Here is a 22,399-nt window from a genome sequence, read left to right as displayed (position 1 = left end):
AGGGAGCAGTTGGTGACCTGCTTGAGCCACTCAGATGCTCACAGGTGAATGGGATAGGATGGGATCAATCCCAGGGGGATGAGGTAGCTGTGGATGAGCTCCCCAAGCTGCTCTCCATCATTTACCATCAGTGCTGGCTCAGCAGGGAGGTCCCAGAGCACTGGAGGCGCCAATGTGAGCCCATCCCCAAGAAGGGCTGGAAGGAGGATCTGGGGAGCTCCAGGCCTGTCAGCCTGACCTGGGTGCCCAGCAAGGTTATGGAACGGATCACCTTGAGTGCCATCACAGGGCACCCACAGGATGGCCGAGGGATGAGAGCCAGCCAGAGCGGATTTAGGGATGGCAGGTCCTGCCTGACCAACCTGGTCTCCTTTTATGACCAGGTGACCCACCTGTGGATGTGGGAAGGGCTGTGGATGTTGTGCGCCTGCACTCCAGCAGAGCCTTTGACTCTGTCTCTGACAGGATTCCCTGGAAAAGCTGCAGCCCACAGCTTGGGCAGGTTCCCTCCTCGCTGGGAGATTTAAGAGCTGGCTGGAGGCTGGGCCCAGAGAGTGGTGGGGATGGTGCTGCACCCAGCTGGTGTCCAGGCACTGGTGGTGTCCTCCAGGGGTCCGTGCTGGGCCCAGTCATGGTTAATATCTTCACTGATTATCTGGCTGAGGGGATCGAGTCCAGCATTCACAAATTGCAGATGGCACCAAGCTGGGTGTGAGTGTGGATCTGCTGATAGGCAGGACAAGAAGACACAGCCTTAAGCTGCATCAGGAGAGGTTCAGGCTGGACAATAGGAATAGGTTCGTCATAGAAAGGGTGAGTGGGCATTGGAATGGGCTGGCCCGGGGGGAGGTGGCAGAGTCACTGTCCCTCTCCAGTGGCACTTAGTGGCATGGTCTTGGTGACAAGGCAGTATTAGGGCATTGGTTTTTTTTATGATCCCAAAGGTCTTTTCCAGCCTATTTGATTCTGTCATTCTGTGATGATTGGGACACTCTGGAGCCATTGTGACACTGCAGGGCCTCATGGAACTAAAGGGACCATGGTGACACTGTGCAGCCCCATAGAACCAGGGGTCCAATGTGGTGCTGTGGGGCCACATGGAACCAGGAAGTGCACCGTGACACTCTGGGTCCTTGTGGAACGACAGAGACCATTGTGACACTGCAGGGCCTCGTGTAACCAAGGGGTTTCACCATTTTGGCACTGCAAAACCAAGGAGACCATTGGGAGACTCCAGGGCCCAGTGGAACCAAGGGGCCATTCTGACACTGTGGGGCCTCATGCAACCAAGGGGACATTGTGACACTGCAGGATCCTGTGCAACCAAGGGGCCACTGTGACACGATGGGGCCTCGAGGAATCTGGAAGAACATTGTGACACTGTGTGGCCTCATGGAAACAAGGAGTCCTGTAGGCGACGGGGGTCACGCACGGTAGGGATGGATGGAGACGAGATCTCTTTGAAGCCAAGTTGTGAAACTATCGGTTTATTGCAAAGGGCATGGGTGAAGGGTCCTGTTGCGAGCTGCCAGCCGCAGCTCGAAGCAGGGCCCAGAGAGGAGAGGCTTAAAGTGTGAGAGAGTCAACAGCAAAGATTTAAGAGTGGAGAGCATGTAGAAAGGAGGGGGTGAAGAAGTGCAGAGGGAAGACAAAGAGACAAAGAAAGAAAAGGGCGCGAAGAGGAGCACGAGAGCAGGCAAAGAGATAAGGGAGAAGAGAGATAAGAGAGCGTGGAGAGCAAGCGAAAAGAGAGCAAAAAAAAAGAGTGCGAAGCTCCCGTTACAACACAATAAATTGTCTTCAGTGTTGAATATGCAGATTCTCATTAACCAATCTACTACAGCATGCATATCTTATAACATTTCCACACAACCTATAAGAATCACTACATTACCATACTATGTTTACGTGTTAAACCCTAAATCTTATTCTTTGGGCCCTATCTGCCAAGCTGCAAGGCCTGCTCTGACTCTTAGGCCTGCCTGCTTGCAGAGGGAATTGTTTCCTCCAGGGGGGATTACATTGAACTGGTCACAACTAAGGTAACTCAAAGGTTTCTTTCATTTCAATCTCCTTTATAGTTTCTATATTCTCAAAATCTTTTGCTAGGCAGTCATATTTAAAAGGCTTTCTTGTTTCATCCTGCCCAACAGAGTCCATTGTGTCACTGAGGGGACTTGCGGCACCACAGAGACCATGGTGACAGCGTGGGAGCTCATGTGACCATGGGCCCATTGTGACATTCTGGGACCCCATGGAACCAAGGGGCTACTATGAAACTGCAGCACCAACAAGAACATTGTGACACTGTGAAGGCCCACAGAACCAAGGATTCTAAAGTCACATATTGGGGCCCCATGGAACAAAGGAGACCAGCGTGACAGTACATGGAACAAAGGAGACCAGCGTGACAGTAAAGGGCCTGGTATAACCAAGAGGCCATTGTGACACTGAGGGGCCCTTAGGAACCAAGGATATCTTTGCAGATGTCACCAAGCTGGATGTGAGTGTTGACCTGAAGAAACATAGGAGTGGTCTGCGCAGGGACCACTGATAGGCTGGATCCAGAGGATGAATCCAACAAGGTGAGGATTAACAAATGCAGGGCCATCCAGGCCCTGCTTTTTGGCGCCTGTACTACAGGTTGGGGAGGGAGTGTCTGGACAGCAGCCAGACAGAAAGGGACCTGCAGGGACTGATGGACAGCAGGCTGGACATGAGCCAGCAGTGTGCCCAGGTGGCCAAGAAGGCCAATGGATCCTGGCCTGGATCAGGAATAGTGTGGCCAGCAGGAGCAGGGCAGTGATTCTTCCCTTGCGCTTGGGGGAACTGGTTGGGCAGCACCTCGAGTGCTGTGTCCAGTTCTGGGCCTGCTGGGGTGGGCAATTAGAAGAAATTTGAAGCAGAAGGAGTAAAGAAAGCAAAGGTCAAGCCAAGGAAATGCTCAGGGCAGTTTGGGGGTGGCTTCCAGGCAGCCCCTGCTCTGAGCAACAGTGTCTGCAGTGCCACAGGAAGCTCCCAGCTGATGGGAACAAACTTTCTGGCTGACTGCAGAGGCCAGGACAAAGCTGAGTGCTTTCCCTGGTGTCCCCCAACCCTTGCTGGCCCCAGGGGCTGATGGCATTTCTGCTCCCTCATGTTCATGCCCCCACAGCAACAGGATGGGGGTGCTCCTGTATTGGAGAATTTTGCTCAGAAATGGCTTACAGAGTTTTGTTCAGACATGCCATAATCATATACAGCTGATGGAAAAGTAAAAGGCAGCTGTGAGCAGAAAATTCTCACAGCCTGTTTCTGTAAACAGCTAAGTTTTTAAGCCTGTCTTCAATAACAAGTAAACATTCTGTCCTTGGCTGTCTTGGGAACAGACATGGAGGTTTGGAGAGCCCTTCGTATCAGGGTGAGAACACAAATCTTGGTTTCAATAACAAACCACAGGTATAGAAAATAAAAGGAGGGGTTAGTGTTTGATCTGTGGCCTATGGTGAGCTCAGGTTTGCAATATATATGAGCTTAATTAACACAGTTATAAAAACCTGCATTTTGGATCAATAAATTGGAGTTCGATGCTGATCAACAAGGATGGGTCATCTCCCTTCGCTTTCAACACTCCTGCCTGCTGTGTGCAATGCAAACAGGGGCTGCTGAGCCAGTGCTGCCGTGTCTGTTCCTGCAAGGATGGGGCACCTGTGTGAGCTGGGGGAGAGGCCAGGGCTGCAGAGGGGGGATGTTGTTGGCAGCTCCATGAGGACGCTCTGGGACACTGCCCTGGGCTGTCCAGCGCACTGAGGATGAATCAGCCCTTGCTCTGCTGCTCCTTCCCATCTGCCTCATGGCCCTTGCAGAGCCCCAGCCATGCTGTTTGCCCCCAGCCTGCCCACAGCCAGCCTGGGGCTGATCATGGGAGTTTCTGTGCTGAGCATTGGCCTGGGCGTGTTCTTGAGAGAGCCTGGGCAAGGAGCCTGGAGCCCCCAGGCCCTGGCCTGAGGCATCAGCACTGCCCCAGCAGTGCCCGTGGCCTGTCCCTGCTGCAGCCCCGGCACTGCCACACCCAGGACTGTGCCCGGCCCCGAGAGCACTCAGGCCCTGCAGCAACACCAGGGCCACCAGGGCAGCGGGGCAGGGCCATGGCAGGAGCACTGGCAACACCAAGTGCTGCTGCTGCTGGGCACAGCTGATGGGCCAGCACTGATCTGCCCCCAGCTCTGCACACAGACATTGCTGCTGCAGTGCAAGCATCTGCTTCTGCAGAAATGGCACAAACAATGACATTTCTTTGGGGACAATATTAATACATGTAATAGAGAAGGAAAAAACCCACAAACAAACCTAAAAGAAGTATCAAAGATAACTTTTATTACCAGTGATTTTCAGAAATTTTCCAGCAGTTTAATGTTCCTAAAATCATCCAATCATCAGACTCCTCACAGCAGCCTTGGGCTCCTGGTTCCTCGGGCTGCAGATGAGGGGGTTCAGGGCTGGAGGCACTACGGAGTACAGAACTGACAGGGCCAGATCCAGGGATGGGGAGGACATGGAGAGGGGCTTGAAGTAGGTAAAAAATGAGGTGCTGAAGAACAGGGAGACGACAGCCAGGTGAGGGAGGCAGGTGGAAAAGGATTTGTGCCGTCCCTGCGCAGAGGGGATCCTTAGCACAGCCCTGAAGATCTGCACATAGGAGAAAGTCATGAACACAGAACAGCCAAATACTAAACCGCCACTAACAGCAATCAGCCAAAGTTCCCTGCGGTAAGAGTAAGAGCAGGAGAGCTTGAGGATCTGTGGGATTTCACAGAAGAACTGGCCCAGGTCATCGCCATGGCAGAGGGGAAGGGAAAATGTATTGGCTGTGTGCATGAGACTAGTGAGAAAGGCACTGGCCCAGGCAGCTGCTGCCATGTGGGCACAAGCTCTACTGCCCAGGAGGGTCTCGTAGTGCAGGGGTTTGCAGATGGACACATAGCGGTCGTAGCACATGATGGTAAGGAGATAAAACTCTGCTTCAATGAAGTACATCAAGAAAAAGAGCTGAGCAGCACATCCTGAGTAGGAGATGTCCCTGGTGTCCCAGAGGGAATTGTGCATGGCTTTGGGGACAGTGGTGCAGATAGAGCCCAGGTCAGTGAGCGCCAGGTTGAGCAGGAAGAAGAACATGGGCGTGTGCAGGTGGTGGCCGCAGGCTACGGCGCTGATGATGAGGCCGTTGCCCAGGAGGGCAGCCAGGGAGATGCCCAGCAAGAGGCAGAAGTGCAGGAGCTGCAGCTGCCGCCTGTCTGCCAATGCCAGCAAGAGGAAGTGCCTGATGGAGCTGCTGTTGGACATGTGCTGTGCCTGCACATGGGGACCTGTTCATGGAGAAAGGACAGTGAGAAGTCAGGAGAGGCTTCTTTGAGCCAAACCTGGGTCATTCCCTATAGATTGTCCCACTGGGACTCACCCAGCCTTGTTCCTGCTCTGGGAAATCCTTCACCCAGGTCCCTGCCTGAGTTCCAGTTGTGCTGGCTGAGTGTGCCAGGAGCAGCCAGGGCTTTGCATGGGGGCCCTCAAGGAGCCATCTCTGCCCCACTGCCCTGGGTTTGTGGCCATGGGGTAGAGGGACAAGGCTGGATATTCAGTATTTGTCAGGGGAATCACTCGTACTGCTGACATACTATTAGCATCTGCACTCCCAGTTGTAACACAAATAGATGGCAGGAGTTGGTTTTAGGAATTATTTTCCTATCTACCAATCATTCCTGGCTCTCTGAGGTCAGAAATCCCCAGCATTTCTGCTGCACTCAGAGTTTGCCACTGAGAGATGTGAGAGGCAAAGGATTTCCTGTGGCTGAAGGAAGGTGAGGGGCTGGATGGGCTTGTTCAGAACCTGCCCTGGCTTTGCACCTTTGGCTGCAATCAGAGCACAATCACACTCCCTGGGTCACCCTGGGACAAACCAGACCCTGCCCAGAGCAGAGGGATCCCTGAATGTCTTGCCCTCTCTCAAGGTCTCTGGGCAAGATCTCAGCACCCCCTTGTGCCAAGGACACTCACAGCTCCCTTGGCAAACCCAACAGCATTTCCTCAGCACTGGCAGCTCTGCCCTTCCCCGTGGGACATTAAGGGAACTCCCAGAGGCTCTGGCACAGATTTGCACCCAGGAGGGCAGCTCAGAGCTTGGAAGGGCACAGCAAGGAGATCCCTGGCAGTGCCCATGATGGGATCTCAGGGATAGGGCTCAGCTCATTCCCCTTTCCCATGGACTGCTTTGCTCACAGCCCCACAGATGCCAGGGAATCTTGGACATCCCATTCCTATGGACAGCCCTGCCTGGCAGGAATGCCAAGGGCAGTGCCTGACTCAGCTGCTGCAAATGCCAGAGCCTCCCTGAGAGCAGCAGATAACAGTGACAATATCAGGGCAGGGCAGAACCAAGAGAAGATGTTGTGGTGCTGTCCCTGAGAGGGCAGGGCAGAGACAGCCGGGCACTCAGGACACTGTTCCCGTGCCCAGCTGTGCCCGGCACCTCCCACACACCAACAATGCTCCCCTGCCCCCAGCACTGCTCTCTTCAGCCCCCTCTCCTTCCCTGAGCATCTCCCTGGGCCTGGACATTCCCTCCTGAGAGGAGCCTTGTCCCTGCCAGCGCTCACAGAGCCCATCCCAACCTGTGTGCCCTGGCCAGGGCCCTACAGAAACCTGCCCGTGTGCAGGGCCCTGGCTGGGGCAGGCTCTGTGTGCAGCTGGGCAAGGGCAGCTCAGGAGAGCCCTGCTGGGCCCTGCAGAGGTGATGCTGCTGCTGTCCAGGGCTGAGGAGTGGCTGATGGCCCTTTGGGAGGCTCCCAGCAGAGAGACTGATTAAATTTACAGTTCTGCAGTCCCTGTAAAAGATCAAACATTACTTTGATGATTCTGCTGTGTCCCTTTCAACTCAGAATCTTCTGTGATTCTGGGATTACAATTCCTGCTCTGCTTCTCTCATCCCCCTGTTGTCTATAATCCAAAGAGAAAAAAAAAAAAAAAAAAAAAAACAAAAAAACAAAAAAACCCTTGCTACAAGTGTTAGAACAGTAAAGTAAAAACCAGATATTAATTGAAAGCTTCTGGGTGTCCCAGTGGGGATGGGTCACACCCAGGCCCTGATTTCAACAATTTATTGAGATTGATTAACTAGGATATTTAACAGGAACATTCAATAAGAGATTCAGTTGCCCCAGTTACACACCTCTGGCTGAATCCATTGGAGTAGGTCCAAGGGCTTCTTTGCCTTAACTTTTTATAATGACTGCTCATATTCTGCTCATTCTCAAAACCCAAAATGTTCCTATATGTCCAGTTCCTAGAAGACTACATAGTATTTCAGGACTATATAAAAGAATAGGACTATACAGCAATTTAGGAATATATTTAGACTGTCAGGTTATTAAGAGAAAGGTAAGAAAACATACTAGATTTAATTCAGGATTAAAGCTTTTATAAGAATATAATAGTGGTTTAAGAGGTTCAAGAGTTTAATAAACTAAGGATTATAGTATTGTAAATATATAATAGTAATTTAGAGAGCTATAAACATATAAAATGTAAAAAATACAAAAATCTTTTGTCATCACTCCAACGTTTCCATCCTCTCCAAGTAGGAAATTGAAAACACTCTCAGGAAAGCTCCTGATCTTTCCAGCAATCCCAGGCTTACCTTCTTTGGGAAGTGTCCTCTGGAGCTGTGCCCAGGCACAGCAGGGAGCAGCCCTGCCCCACCCAGCCCCTCTCAGCAGCAGCCCCTGCCCTGCTCAGGGTGGCTCCTTCCCCCCACAGCTTCTCCCCAGCGCTGGGAGCAGCTGCCAGGGCTGGCTGAGAGCTGTCCCTGGCAGGCAGCAGAGTCCCTGCCCCAGCACAGTGCCCTGGGCTGCAGGACCCTGCTCTGCAGGACAGCCCTGGGCACCCCTGGCTGCAGCCCCGGCTGCTCAGCCCTGCAGCAGAGCCTGGCAACAGGAGCTGCCTTGGGCTGTGCCTGGGCTGGGGCAGCAGGGAAAGCCAGCCCTGGCCTAGGACCACAGCCCTGCCCTGGAGCAGCTCTGAGAGTCCTCCTGAAAGGTCCTAAAAGCTGTGGGATGTGCCAGCTCCAGGAGATCCCTGCAGGAACTGCAGCTTCTCTTCCCACAGCCAGGGAATTACTGTTTCAAACCTGGAATGATTTCTGCTCTAGTGAGCCCTGAGTGAGCTCTGCTCTGTGCTCCCAGCCCAGGCTGAGTTTAACCCCTCTGTGCTGTGCCCAGGGTGGCTGCAGGCAGTGCCCCAGCCCTGCTGGGCTGTGCACAGGAGCTGCTCCTGGGCAGAGCTGTCTCTCTGCAGCGCTGCCCTTGCCAGGAGCTGCCTCTGTGCCATGAACCTCTGTGCAGGTTTTTCAAAGGACTTTGGGTTTGGCTTTTCCCTTGGAGTCTCTGAGTGGTTTGTGCAATCATGGCCTCCAATTATCTGCTGTAATTAGTCCCTGGAGAGGCTTTGTCAGTAACAGCACTCAGTGGGGCTCATTAATACTTGAGGGTACTTCATTTATTATAAGGTAGTTGGTGTTTTCCCTTTGATACAGACTTTGTGAGAGGTTTGTGCAATCATGGCCTCAATTATCTGCTTTAACGAGTCCCTTGAGAGCTTTGTACTGAAACTTAGTGGGGCTCATTAATACTTTGAGGTACTCAAGGTTTTTAAAGGTATTTTAAGGATTTAAGGATACTTTTAAGTACTTTTAAGGATTTTCCTTTCCATACTGAGTCTCTGAGAGGTTTTTGTGCCGTCCTGGCCTCCAAATCTCTCCTCCAAAGAGTCCATGAGGAGCCTGTGTTGAGGATGGACCTCAGTAGGACCCATTCATGCTTTGAGACACTTTGGGTGTTTCCTCTGACTTTTCCTCCTGGAAAGGTGTGGTGGTTTGACCAGGAAGAAGTGGGAATTCTGGGATGCTGTGGTCAAACCAATGGGTGCTTGGATTTTGATATTGGCACCTGGTGTAGCCAGTGGGGTTTTGGACACACCTCTGAGAACACACAGGGGTTAAAAGCAGAGCTTCGGCCCTGGGAGTTCTCTCTTGGGACTTCGAGGGACGGAGGTCGGATCTCCCTTCCCCCGTCCAGCCGCTGCTGCTGGGCGGGAGAGGGGCAGCCATGTGGTAGGCCTGGGCCTGGACAGAGATGGGAGGTGAGGAGGCCCTGGAGGATGGAAGGGTGGAGGAGCCCCAAGAGACATCAGGCAGCCATTCCCCCCCCGGAGAGAGAGAGGGAGAGCTGGCGACAACGAATGTGATAGCAGCCGGCCCAGGAGGAGAAAAGGGGGGGAATGCAGCGAGGGAGGAGGTGCCCGGCCAGCCGGAGCAGCAGCAAGTGTGGGAGTGCCGGAGTTCTGGGACAGACAGAGACTGAAATTTTTAACCCCTTTCTTTCATGATTGGGACCTTCCAAAAAAAATACTGATCCTCCTCGGAGCTGAATAAGACGGGAGATAAGAGATGAGATGAGACAAGGACCTGGCCCGAAGGACGTGGAGAAGGCTTGCTGAGTGGAGAGAGAGGTGATTGGAGTGGCCTTTTGGCTGGACTTTTCTTGTGTAGCCATAGACTGAACCAGTTTTATTCCTGTGACACAGAGACTGCATTTAGGGGGAGGCAGTGCCTCAGAACCAGGAGGGTTCATTGTGGGGACCCCTCGGCCCCTGGGGTTGGATAAAAATGGGGGGGACAGATGTCCCAAAGCAGAGACTGCGCCTTTTTGGAGTGAGACAAGGCATCCTTAAAAGACAACTCTAAAAGCAGCTCTGGTCCATGCCAGTGGTGAGAGCACTGAGCATGGAAGGAAGATGTTACAAGCGGCAAAAGGACTTTCCGGGCAGTGCCGAGTGACATGGAAGCACACGAGGTTTCAGCGTGTTTCCAGGGGAAGCCTATGGTGCAAGAAAGACTCCTCTCCTCTTCATGGACTGAAGTTTGAATATCCAAAAGGGTGATGCCAGACTGGGCAGTTGGTGATTTTTGGGGGAATGTATCGGATTGGGAAAATTTTGGTGGTGGGGAGGAGGAAAGTGTTTTTTGTAAGGTTTTCAATCTTTTTTCTCTTATAGTTTTTGTTCCGTCTTTCTTTTCTTGTAGTTTAGGTAATAAAGTTTTCTTTATGTAAAAGCTGGAGCCTGCTTTGCTTATTCCTGGTCACATCTCACAGCAGACACCAGGGAGAAGGTATACTCATGGGGGCTCTGGCTCTGCCAGGCCCAAACCATGAGAAAAGGTTTGTGCCATCTCCTCTCAGGCCATGAGGTTCCAGTGCTCAGATCAAAGTGCACCACAGGGCTCATTAGGATCAAGCAATTCCTGACAAACCATGGCTCTGCCTTGTTTTCCCTCTGCTCTCATGCAGTTCATCAGGAAGGTTTCCTTTTATGTTTTGGTTCTCCAATTTGAGATTTCTTGGCAAATTCATCAATTATTGTGGTGTGTTCAGTTTTGGCTGATTACCAGTGCACTCGCTAGAATATACTTACTCATTTCCTGCTGTGAGAGAGGATTAGGAGAAAGGCAAAACAGGCTCAAAACTTTAAGAGTGTATAAAGAAAAGTTTATTAATAGCAACTAAAAGAAAGAGTAATAAGAATGTTGGGATCGGCGGGAGAAATGCGGCACGCAATATGAATGATCAGCAAATCTCGAACTTTATTGATAGGCACACATCTTTATGTCGGTGTTAATGAATCTCATACATATTACAAAGGCCAGCTCACTGTTGGCTAGTAACTTATCAGCCAACTACGCCTACTTCTGCATTCTTGTGGATATTTTATTGAAACTTTTCTTTGTATTTCTGCCAAAGATGTTCTCCCCTATCCTGTTGTTGCACCAAGGGCACAATGTCCTTGCCTGTTATTGGACACTGACTCCTGACTCCTATATTGTTGCCTTCAAGCTTAACCAGCGGCATTATGTCGACGTGACCTTTCTCGGCTAGCCAACTGTCCACAAAGCTCTCCACACTTCCCCCGTTTTTCTGTTGGACAAGCATAGTCTGATTAAATGCAGCAGATATCATCCTTTGCACCATGTTCTGTAAGCACATGCAAAAACATGGCAAAATTAACACTACTAACAGAGCTATAATGCCCACTATAATGCCAGCTTTAACAACAGAACGTAACCATGATCCCAGGCCTAACGATAAGAGCCATCCATCAATACCGAAACCTGATTCTACCTGTAAGTTTCCAATTAACCTTCGCAATTCAGCGAGCTGGGTATGGATGGAGACTGCGAATGGTCAGAAAGATTCAAGAAACACATGCCCTCAAATTCTTCACAGCCATGGCCTTGTGCAAGTAAAAGAAAGTCAATCACAGCTCTATTTTGAAGCAGTGCATGACAAATAGAATCAATATCAAGCAAAAGGCTAGAAAGTGCCAAAGAGGTGGCATTGGTTTGCTTTGCAAGCCAGCATCCCAACTTATTTAGGGCACCATAGGCACCTGCAGCTGCCACCCCTGGAGCCAAAAAGGATGCTGCAATTATGGCCCCTGGGGACCAAAATTTTACATCGTCCCTACAGTCAGCAGTAAATGCATGGATCATTCTCTTATGTCGATAACGGTGGCGGCTCATGTTTAATATCATGGACGTATTGGGTGTAAGCAGAGACAGCCGTCCAATTGTACATGGCCCCCCCACACAGCATCGATGGGACACCAAGCATGGTCCCCACAGATTAAGAAGTAACCTGCTGGCAGTTGAATAGGGTCATTTGATGAGATTGACACTTTCCCTGTGGTATAATTGCACCAAGCTGTTGCATTACGGTACACAGCCATGCTGGAAGTTACAATAGTGGAATGGTTTTTTGCTGAAAACTGGCTTCTATGGTTAAAATTAATACATGCATCTGCCATCACTGAACCTAAAAGCTCCAATTCTTGGGGTTCCTGTGGTGCTACGGGGAGGTGAGAAACCCATTGGTCCCAATTATCTGCAGTTGTCTTAGGATTGTCAGTTTTGCAGGTGGGTACACCTGAGGGACATGGCCAGGGATCTGCTGGTAGTCCTACTAAGCAAGTTGTGGATGGATTACCGGGAGGAGATAATGACAGGCAAATAGCCTCCTAGTTTGTTAAGTTTGCCAGGATAACCCAAATATTAGTCTTAGGCTGAGGTGGGGCCCATGCATGATAAGTTTTCACCTCTCCGGCAGCATCTGCACTGTCTGCTAAGAGGGTGAGGATCAGCAACATAACAGCATAAATGTGCCACATCACCCTGGTCTCCCCAGGCGCTGTTTTGAACCACCCACACATTTGGTAGATAAACTTGTTTCCCACAAGTCGTTAAGAATGTCTCTCCTTTCCCCTTCTTTCTCCTTGATCTGCCCAGATTTAACCTCTTTAGGTCTCTCAGACAATTGTCCCACGCTTGGTTGAGATCTTGATCTGCAGAAATCGGACCTATTATACTTGTTTGTGAAAGGGGAATACCCCTACCACACTTAGTCTGTAAAATATGCAACTTGGACTGTCCCAAAGCATGTTTAACTAAATGCTGGGTTTCCCACCTAAACCATGCAATAATTTTCTGTTCTGGTGACTCATACAACTGTAACCCTTGGCAACCAGGTAATCCTGTAAAGGCCCGGAGTTCTGCTTGCCAGGAGCCGAACCGCCAATAAAATCCACAGTTCCTGCACCACAAATAAGGTAATTGAGTCTGATGTAGCCACTTAGTTTGCTGACAGCCCCCACAGAAAAACAATACCCATGCAGCACACTGTCTATTATGACAATTAATACAAGCTTGGTCCCTAGGCCCTCTAAAATCAAATGTAGAAAGCGCTTGAAGCAGGCTTAGTATATAATCTAAGGATTTACACCGATCAATCGCTCGGTAGATAGCCAAACTACACTGTCCTTTCAGCTTAAGAAGTATTGGTCGAAGGATGATCAACAGCTTCGTCTCTACTCGCTGACAGTCTTCTGCGCTCAGTTGATGGAGTTCTGGTGGTTCCATCTAATACAGCTGCTCGGGTCCATTTAGCAGGTACCCATAAGGATCCTGTAGGGGTAGAGACACAAAGATGTTCTCGGCCCAAATATAACACCTTAGCAGGACCTTGCCATTGCCCTGTTTTAGGATCTCTGTATTTTACCCATACGTCTTGCTTTACACTCTCTTTCTCCTGTACATAGTGGTGAATGTGAATTACAGCAGGCACCTTGCTTTCCCCAAAAACACACAAGTGATTTAAAACAAATAAACGCCTTAACAATCTTTCTTGCAGTTCTCTAATATCCATGTATTTACCTAGATATCTTTTCAAGGTACCATTAGCTCTTTCTACGATTGCTTGCCCTGTCGGGGAATTAGGAATGCCTGTCACATGTTCTATCCCCCACATTTGCATGAACTACTTTATTCTTTTGCTGCAGTAGGCAGGCCTGTTATCTGTCTTAATACACCATGGCACTCCCATTACAGCAAAGCAGCTGCTGAGATGCCTCTCCACTTGCCCAGCTTTCTCACCTGTCTGTGCTGTGGCCCATATAAAATGACTATAGGTGTCTATAGTAACATGCACATACTTCATCCTTCCAAACTCAGCAACATGTTTGACATCCATTTGCCAGGTCTCATTTGTACTCAACCCTCTTGGGTTAACTCCCAGACCTAACCCGCAGACCCCATTATGATGACTACACATGGGACAGGCTTTGACTATTGCCCGTGCCTCGCCCATAGATATCTGAAATTCTCTATGGAGACCTTTTGCATTTTGGTGAAACATGGAATGTGCCTCTCTGGCAATAGTCTGCCTGGGAATTGTAGTAATTTGTGTGATTGAGACTAGTTTATCTGCTTGCACATTACCCTCTCCTAGACCAATATCCCATTTGTGACTTCTGATATGGATAACAGAAAAGGGATGTGTTCTCAGCTTAATTGCCCTCTGTAATTGAATAAACAGTTCATGTAAGCTCCTGTTTTGAACCTCTTTTATAGGTGTCCTCTATTCACTCACACACTCATGCAACATACAAAGAATCTGTCACTATGTTGAGGGCCCCCGAAAAATGCATCATGGCCCATAAAACAGCCAATAGCTCCATCATTTGTAAAGTATCCGACTTGGAAGCCTGGAGAATCTGATGGTGCCATTGTCCCTTTTCCTGCCAGGTCACTGCAGCAGTTCTTGATTTTCTTCCTGCATCCGTGTAGGCTGTTATAGCATCCAACAGGGGCTTCTGTGATCTTTTTGGGCATTGAATCCAACCCCACCGCCCTATCCAGTTCAATGGTATATTGGGAATATCATCAGTGGCAATCACGCTTCCAGCTCCCAGCGGTGCCTCTTGTAATTCCATATTGTTTATCAGGTACCAGGTCAATGTATCTTTCTTCATTGGTATCCGTATCTGATCAGGCTCCTTTCCCGTAATCTGTAATGCACGTTCACGACCCTTCTTAAGCAGGTCAGCCAAAATTTCAATTTTTTGAAGAAGGGTTTTATGCTGTTGAAGTGGAGGAGATATCCATTCTAAGGCCCAAGCCTCCCCCATTTTTCTGTTTTGCTGAATAAGTGCACCCAGTAAAAATTTAGTTCCACACCAAACTGTCAGCTGTATGGGGAGGTTAAGATCTCGTCTCTGGACACTGCCCTGTGTCACACAGTCCAATATCTGCTGAAGTGTCTTAACCTGCTCAGAGGTTATATGGACAGGTTATGCTGGGTCAGTCCCTTTTAGTAAAGGTCGAAGTTCATCTAACAACTCATTTGGGATGCCCACAATAGGGCGCAGCCATTGCTGATCACCAAATAACTTTTAAGCATCATGCAATGTATGTATTTTAATTTTGAATTGCAATTTCTGGGGGGTAACAACCTGATCAGTAAGCGTCCATCCCAAATATTTCCAGGGTGCAGATAATTGAATTTTTTCAGGAGCTGCAACCAAGCCATGTAGTTCCAGGGCCTTATGTATTTCTTGAATTTGTTGACCTGCAAAAGGTTGTGGCTGCACAAATAAAATATCATCCATGTAATGATAAATGGTTGTTTTGGCCCAGACCTGTCGCAAAGGTTGTAAAGCATTGTCAACATACAGCTGACACAAGGGGGCGCTGTTGCGCATTCCCTGTGGGAGAGTAAGCCATTCAAATCTCTTGTCTGGTTCTTCCCTATTTAAAGCCAATAAGGTAAATGCAAACCTCTGAGTGTCTCGAGGGTGAAGAGCAATAGTAAAAAAGCAGTCCTTAAGATCCACAATTAACAGTGGCCAGTACTTTGGCAACATGGCTGGGTTAGGCAAACCTGGTTGTAAGGCTCCCATAGGCTCCATTTGTTCATTTACAGCCCATAAATCCTGTAGCAAACGATACTTTCCCGACTTCTTTTTAATAACAAAAACAGGGGTATTCCATGGGCTTACTGACAACTGTAAATGACCCTGCTCATATTGTTCTTGTACTAGTACATGTGCTTGTTCCAGACTTTCCCTTTTTAATGGCCATTGCTTAACCCACACTGGTGTGTCTGTGTTCCAAATGAGTGGGATTGGGAAAGTCCACACAATGGCCATTAGCCCAAAGAGTACTCATTTGTCAGCACTACCCCCATTTGAGCAAAAATGTCCCGACCAATGAGGCACTGCACAGTAGGAGGCATAGGCACAACAGAGAAAACACTCCGTAAAATTTTTCTGTCAATACTTACTGATAACATGGGTGATTTCCTTGCAAGCGTTAAGCCTCCAACCCCGGTAACGGCTACTGTGGTGGGCTGTAACGGCCAGTTGTGGGGCCAGCAATCCGGGCTGATAATGCTGGAGTCTGCACCAGTATCTAATAAACCTTCCAAGGTTTTCCTGTCACCCTGATACTCTATCAATACAGGAGGTTTTGGTCGAATGTTTAAGTTCATTGTTAACAGAGTAAGTCCTCCATTGGAGCCAAAGCCCCGTTCCCCCTGGACAGTGATTGATGAGGGGGTAATGTTTTAGTCATTTGTTCCAATGGAACTAATTGAGCTATCCTCTGTCCTTTCTCGATTCATATCGGTGGAAAAGGAGCGAAAGGGCCGCTCCTCCGTGTGAATCCTCTGGTGCCTGACAAGATGAGAGCTGGTCTGAAACCTCTTCCTGCATTTATCACACTCATAGGGCTTCTCCCCAGTGTGGCTCCTCAGGTGGTAGATCAGGTGGGAGCGCTGGCAGAAGCTCTTCCCACACTCTTCACACTCGTAAGACCTCTCGCCAGTGTGGATCCTCTTGTGGACAATCAGGTTCGACTTGTGGGTGAATCTCTTCCCACTTGGGGCACTTCCAGGGCTGCCCTTAGTGATGGCTCTGTTGGTGTCTGGTCAAGTTAGAGCTCTGAGAGAAACTCTTCCTACGCTCAGAACACTCGTAGGGCCTCTCCCCGGAGTGGATGCACCAGTAGCTGATGAGAGCAGTGTTCTGCTTGAAGCCCTTCCCACAGTCAGGGCAGTTGAAGGGCCTCTCATCTGTGTGAAGCTGCTGGTGCAGGAGGAGAAAGGAGCTGGTCTGAAACCTCTTCTTGCATTTAACACACTCATAGGGCCTCTCCCCAGTGTGGATCCTCTGGTGGCCAAACAGGTGGGATTTTGACATGAAGCTCTTCCCACACTGCCCACATTTGTAGGGCTGTTCCAGCCCTGTGTGGACTTCCATGCGGCGGGTCAGGTGGCTTCTCCTCTGGTAGCTCTTCCCACATTCCCCACACTCAAAAGGCCATTCCCCAGTATGGTTTCTCTGGTGGATGGTCAGTTCAGAGCTCGTCCTGAAGCTCTTTCCACCCTCTGCATACTCATAGTTTTGTTCCTCCGTGTGGGTCCTCAGGTGGGCAGTCAGGGTGGAGTTCTGGGTGAAGCTCTTTCCAAACTCAGGACACTCGTAGGGCCTCTCCCCGCTGTGGATGCACAGGTAGTGATGAGGCCGGAGTTGTACCTGAAGCCTTTTGCACAATGGTGGCAGCAGAAGGGCCTCTCGCCTTTGTGACTCTGCTGATGCCTGATGAGACAGGAACTCATCTGAAACCTCTTCCTGCATTTATCACACTCGTCGGGACGTTCTTCTGTGTGGATTCTCATGTGGCGGATCAGGGAGGATCTCAGGGAGAAGGTCTTCCCACATTCTGAGGACTTGTGGGACTCCTCCCCCTCCTGGAGCTGCTCATGGATCCCCAGCTCTGAGCTGCAGCTCCCTCCCTGGCCCAGGGTGGGCCTTTCCCCCTCAGATCCCCATGATCGGCGTTTGCAGCCCCTCCTCGTAAGGGATCTCTGGGGCATTTCTTTTCCCTTTGATTCCTGTGCTGTGGAGCTGCACAAAACAGCCTCTTCTACAAGGTTCTGCTGTGGGGATTTGACCTCCCTGGTCTCTGGCCTAAGCTTCTTGTCTGGGGAAGGAAGGACAAGGAGAAGATGGGATTTGCCTCTGTGCCACAGGGAAGGACAAGGAGATCCTCCCAGTGCGTCCCCAGCAGGACAGCTTTGGCACCAGGGTTGTCCTGCAGCCGGGGGCCGTGCTGGGGTGGGAGATGGAGCAGGAGAGAGGGGGAAAGGGGCACTGACTTCCTCCTCACCTGCCTGGGGCTCCTGGGCCATCTTCTTCCTCAGGGCGTCCTCCTTCTTCATCGGGCCAAGGTTTGGAAAAAAAAAATCCTGGTTTGGGGGAAAACAAGGGCTGAATGTGTTGGGTTTGATAGTCCTGTTGCCCAAGTGCAGCTGGAGAAGTCAATGCCCCTTTCAGCCTTGAGGGGCCTGGAGCCCACTCATCCCCAGCCTCCCCCACCCCTCCAGGCAGCCAGTTTGTCTCCCAGCTCCGGGATCGCCCCTCTGCGCTCTTCCCCACTCCGGGGCTCCCGAGCTCCCGTCTGCTCTCCTGGGCATCCCCCAGCCCGAGATCACCCCTGTGCCCATCGGTACCAGGCGAACGTGAGGCTGTTCCCTCCACGGGAAATTAACGGTTCAGGTTTGAGGTCCTGCAAGAGTCAAAGATCCCCTGCCCCATGAAAAAACCCTCCCAGAGACCCCCCCAATGGATCTGGTGCACGCTCCCCCTCCCCACTCACCTGTGGCTTCTGGAGGGGGCAATGCAGCAGGAGTCGGGGGAGCTTCAGCCTGAGCGGCAGGGGAAGGCGGCAGGGAAACCAACGTGGTTGTGCTGCTCCTCTTCCTTCTGCTCCTCCACTTACTCCTCGTCTGTTTCTCCTCTTCCTTCCACTTTTCTTTCACTCCTAGACCGGCCCAGGCAATGCTGACACCCAAAAGCAGCCACGCTCTGCCCTGGGCGGGTTCGGAAACAGCATGGCAGTAAAACTGGGGAGTGAAATGGGAGCATTGGGAAAGATCATGAGAGCAGCGGGAAGGAATTGGGAGCGCTTTCCCTGCCAGTCCCGCTTTTACTGGGAGAACTGAGAGGGAACTGGGAGCAAACAGCACTCGGAGGCGGCTGCAGCCGGCGGCTAGTGGGGCCACGATAGAAGGCCTGGTTATGAGAATAAGAGAGCGATCACTCGCTGGGATTGGTGGGCGGGAGCAGCGCGGGGTTTGCTCGGTTATGTGAGGGCCGGGAGGGGCCGGAGCAATGGCGGCGGCGGCCGGTGAGAGGGGACAGGGAGCGGGAATGGGGACCGGGAGCGGGAATGGGGACGGCAATGAGGACAGGGAGTGGGTATGGGGACAGGGAAGAGGCATGGGAATGGGGACATGATCGGAAATGGCACGCGGAACTGGAATGGCACAGAGAATGGGGACAGGGACCGGGAATTGGAATATGGGTATGGGACAGGGAATATTGAAATGGAAATATGGGAACAGGAGTGGGACCGTGAATAACAGAAGGGGAACAGAGACTTGGAATATGGGAGACAGATAGGGAATGAGACTGGAATGAGATTCAGGCTGGGATGGCAGCGGAACAGTACCAGGGTGACATGGGAATGGGTGGGTGAGAGGGGGTGACAGCAGGGAGAGGGGGATCCTGAACAGGGACACTGGCAACCAGGACAGAGGGACATGGAGACAGTTCCAGGGCAGGGGGGCCTTGATCAGCTGTGCCACAACTTTCACCAGGGTCCCCAAGCACTTTTGCAGCTACTGGGCCTGTTCTGCCCAAAGCCCTGAGCAACCCCCAAGTCCCTCCCAGGAACCCCCACCTCCCTCAAACCCAACATGCCCCCCGTCCCCTGGCAGATCCCCCCATGTCCCCATCAATGGCTTATTCCAATGTCTTTTTTTTTACCCTAGTTTTGTGTGTTTTGAAGGGACCAACAGAAATGAAAGGAAAATCCAGGCCACGGGGTGCAAGGAAGATGTGAAGCAGCTGGACAGGTGGTTTCTAAAATGGATAACCAGCAACAGGAATGGCCTGGGCTCTGCTTACCGGCGTTTCCTGGGGATTACCCAGGGTGGATCCCTCTGTGGTGGCTGGAGCTGGAGCAGTGCAGGAAGGTCTTCCTGCACTTGGGGCACTCACTGGGCTGCCCTTAGTGCTGGCTCTGTTGGTGTCTGCTCAAGATAGAGCTCTGAGAGAAGCTCTTCCCACACTCAGGACACTCATAAGGCCTCTCCCCACTGTGGATGCGCCGGTGGGTCACGAGGGTGGAGTTGTCCCTGAAGCCCTTCCCGCAGTCAGGGCAGCGAAAGGGCCGCTCCTCCGTGTGAATCCTCTGGTGCCTGACAAGATGAGAGCTGGTCTGAAACCTCTTCCTGCATTTATCACACTCATAGGGCTTCTCCCCAGTGTGGCTCCTCAGGTGGTAGATCAGGTGGGAGCGCTGGCAGAAGCTCTTCCCACACTCCCCACACTCGTAAGACCTCTCGCCAGTGTGGATCCTCTTGTGGACAATCAGGTTCGACTTGTGGGTGAATCTCTTCCCACACTCGGGACACTCATAGGGCCTCTCCTGGGTGTGCATGTGCTGGTGGCTGACAAGGGAGGAGTTGTACTTGAAGCCTTTCCCGCAGTCGGGGCAGAGGAAGGGCCTCTCCTCTGTGTGAGTGCGCTGGTGCCTGAGGAGATCAGAGCTGGTCTGAAACCCCTTTCTGCATTTATCACACTCGTAGGGTTTCTCCCCGGTGTGCCTCCTCATGTGGACAGTCAGGTGGGAGATCCGGCTGAAACTCTTCCCACACTCCTCACACTTGTAACACCTCTCCTCGGTGTGCCTCCTCAGGTGGACAATCAGGCAGGAGATCCAGCTGAAGCTCTTCCCACACTCCTCACACTTGTAAGACCTCTCCTCGGTGTGGCTCCTCAAGTGGACAGTCAAGTTGGATCTCCGGCTGAAGCTCTTCCCACACTCCTCACATATATAGGGCCTCTCCCCCGTGTGGATTTTCATGTGGCAGATCAGGTTGGATTTCTGGCTGAAGCTCTTCCCACATTTCAAGCACTTCTGGGGCTTCTCCTTACCCTGAAGCTGCTCGTAGACCACGAGCTCTGAGCTCCAGGCGCCTCCCCGGTCCAGGGTGGGCCTTTCCCCCTCAGATGCCTGAGATCTGCGTTTGCAGCCCCTCCTTGTGCGGGATCTCTGGGGTTTTTCCTCCCCGTTGGATTCCTGTGCTGTGGAGCTGCTCAAAACAGCCTCTTCCACAAGGTTCTGCTGTGGGGATTTGTCCGCCCTGGTCTCCATTCTCAGCTCCTGGTCTGGGGGAGGATGGGATTTGCCTCCGTGCCACAGGGAAGGACAAGGAGATCCCCCCAGTGCGTCCCCAGCAGGACGGCTTTGGCAGCAGGGTTGTCCTGCAGCCGGGGGCCGTGCTGGGGAGGGAGATGGAGCAGGAGAGAGGGGGAAAGGGGCACTGAATTCCTCCTCACCTGCTTGGGGCTGTTGGGCCATCTTCCTCTTCCTCACGACCTCCTCCTCTTGCATCGGGCCAAGGTTTAGAAACAGGAAATCCTGGTTTGGGGGAAAACAAGGGCTGGGCGCGTTGGGTTTGATGGTCCCGCTGCCTGTCTTGGTGTCTGCTAAGGAAGGCAGAGCCTCCCTTAAAATTGAAAATGTAAACCCCCTCCCTCCAAAGTACTATAATTTTGAAATTAAGGGGCTCTCAGGGAAAGATATGGAAATAGGAATAACAGTTCTTTGCTAGGAAAAATAAAATGAAAAATGTAATAGTAGAAAGAAAACCACTGACAGAGTCAGAATCCAAGCTGACACCCTGTTAGTCAGGGTGTTTGTTGCACTCCAATTAAATGGTGGCTGCAGTCCTCCTGCAGGGACAGATGTGGTTCTGTTGAAGCAGTGGTTCCTGCAGAAGGGTGTAGTTTTCCTCCAAAGGTCCAGTGGTGGTGTAGATAGGTCTGGTCTTCCTCGGCGAATCCAGTGGAGAAGAAAAGCTGCTCCTCTGGGAATCCAGTGGAGAAGAAACGCTGCTCCTCTGGGAATCCAGTGGGAAAAGCCTGACTGTGGTGTTCCAAATCTCTGATTATATCCAGGTGGGAATGCCTGGCTCCTCCCCATGGGTGGAACATCTGCCAATGGGGTGAGGTAATTTTATCAGTCCTGCAGTGAGGCTCAATGGCCCATTAACAGAAGATATCTCCCTGGAGGGCTTGTGGAAGAGATAAAGAAAACTGCCCAATTAACAGAAGATAACTGCCCCACCTCTAACAGATGGCAATAGAATACATACCCACATCTTGCATTTCCAACCTCAGACACTCTCCGTTGCTCTCAGTAGCCCAAAGTGTGATCCCAGTTGCTCCCTTTTAACAGCAGTATGATCCCAGTAACTTCCAATATGATCCAAGTCATCTACCACTATTCCCAGTATGGTCCTAGTATAATCCTAGCTGCTTCCAGTCCATCCCAGTATGGTCCAAGCTGCCTCCAGCTACATCAACACAATCAGTCCCAGTATGATGCCATTTGCTACCAGCGTGCTCCCAGTTGCTCACAGCATCTCCCACTCACTCTCAGAATGATCCCAGTCATTCCCAGTATATCACATTAGCCCCTAACATGGTCTCAATTGGCCCAGCAGGTTCCTACTCACTTCCAAAATGATCCCAGGATGATCCCAGTACAGCCCAGTCCCTCCCAGTGATGCCACTCCTGGCATCCCCCAGCCCTGTCTGTGTTCCCCCCTCCCAGATTGCCTGATAGGAGCCCCAGGGGCTGGAAGGCCTCAACCAACATCCCCAGCAAGCCCCAGTGTGGATGTGCAGCCTCCAGTTTTCCCAGTCTGCCTCTCCTTCTCCCCAGGCAGGGTTCTCCTCCTCCTGCTCCTCCCGGCCCCAGCGGGTGGGAGCAGCTGAGAGCCCCGCACTGCCGAACCCGACCTGTCCCGGCTCCATCCCCGCTCCTGCCGCGGGCTGCGAGGGCTGCAGGACCGGGGCAGGAGGAATGGGATGGTGGAGCAGGGAGGGAGAAGCAGCAGGACAAGGGCTG

At 51.4% G+C, this 22,399-nt stretch overlaps 1 pseudogene; it reads left to right on the top strand.

Annotated features, from left to right (window-relative positions):
* The window catches only part of LOC134414024 (zinc finger protein 850-like), a 93,059-nt pseudogene that overhangs the window by 65,324 nt on the left and 5,336 nt on the right, over positions 1–22,399 (top strand).

The sequence above is a fragment of the Melospiza melodia genome, unplaced genomic scaffold (genome assembly GCF_035770615.1).
Source record: "Melospiza melodia melodia isolate bMelMel2 unplaced genomic scaffold, bMelMel2.pri scaffold_91, whole genome shotgun sequence".
Taxonomy (NCBI): Eukaryota; Metazoa; Chordata; class Aves; order Passeriformes; family Passerellidae; genus Melospiza; species Melospiza melodia.
This window is presented reverse-complemented; position numbering and strand designations above follow the sequence as displayed.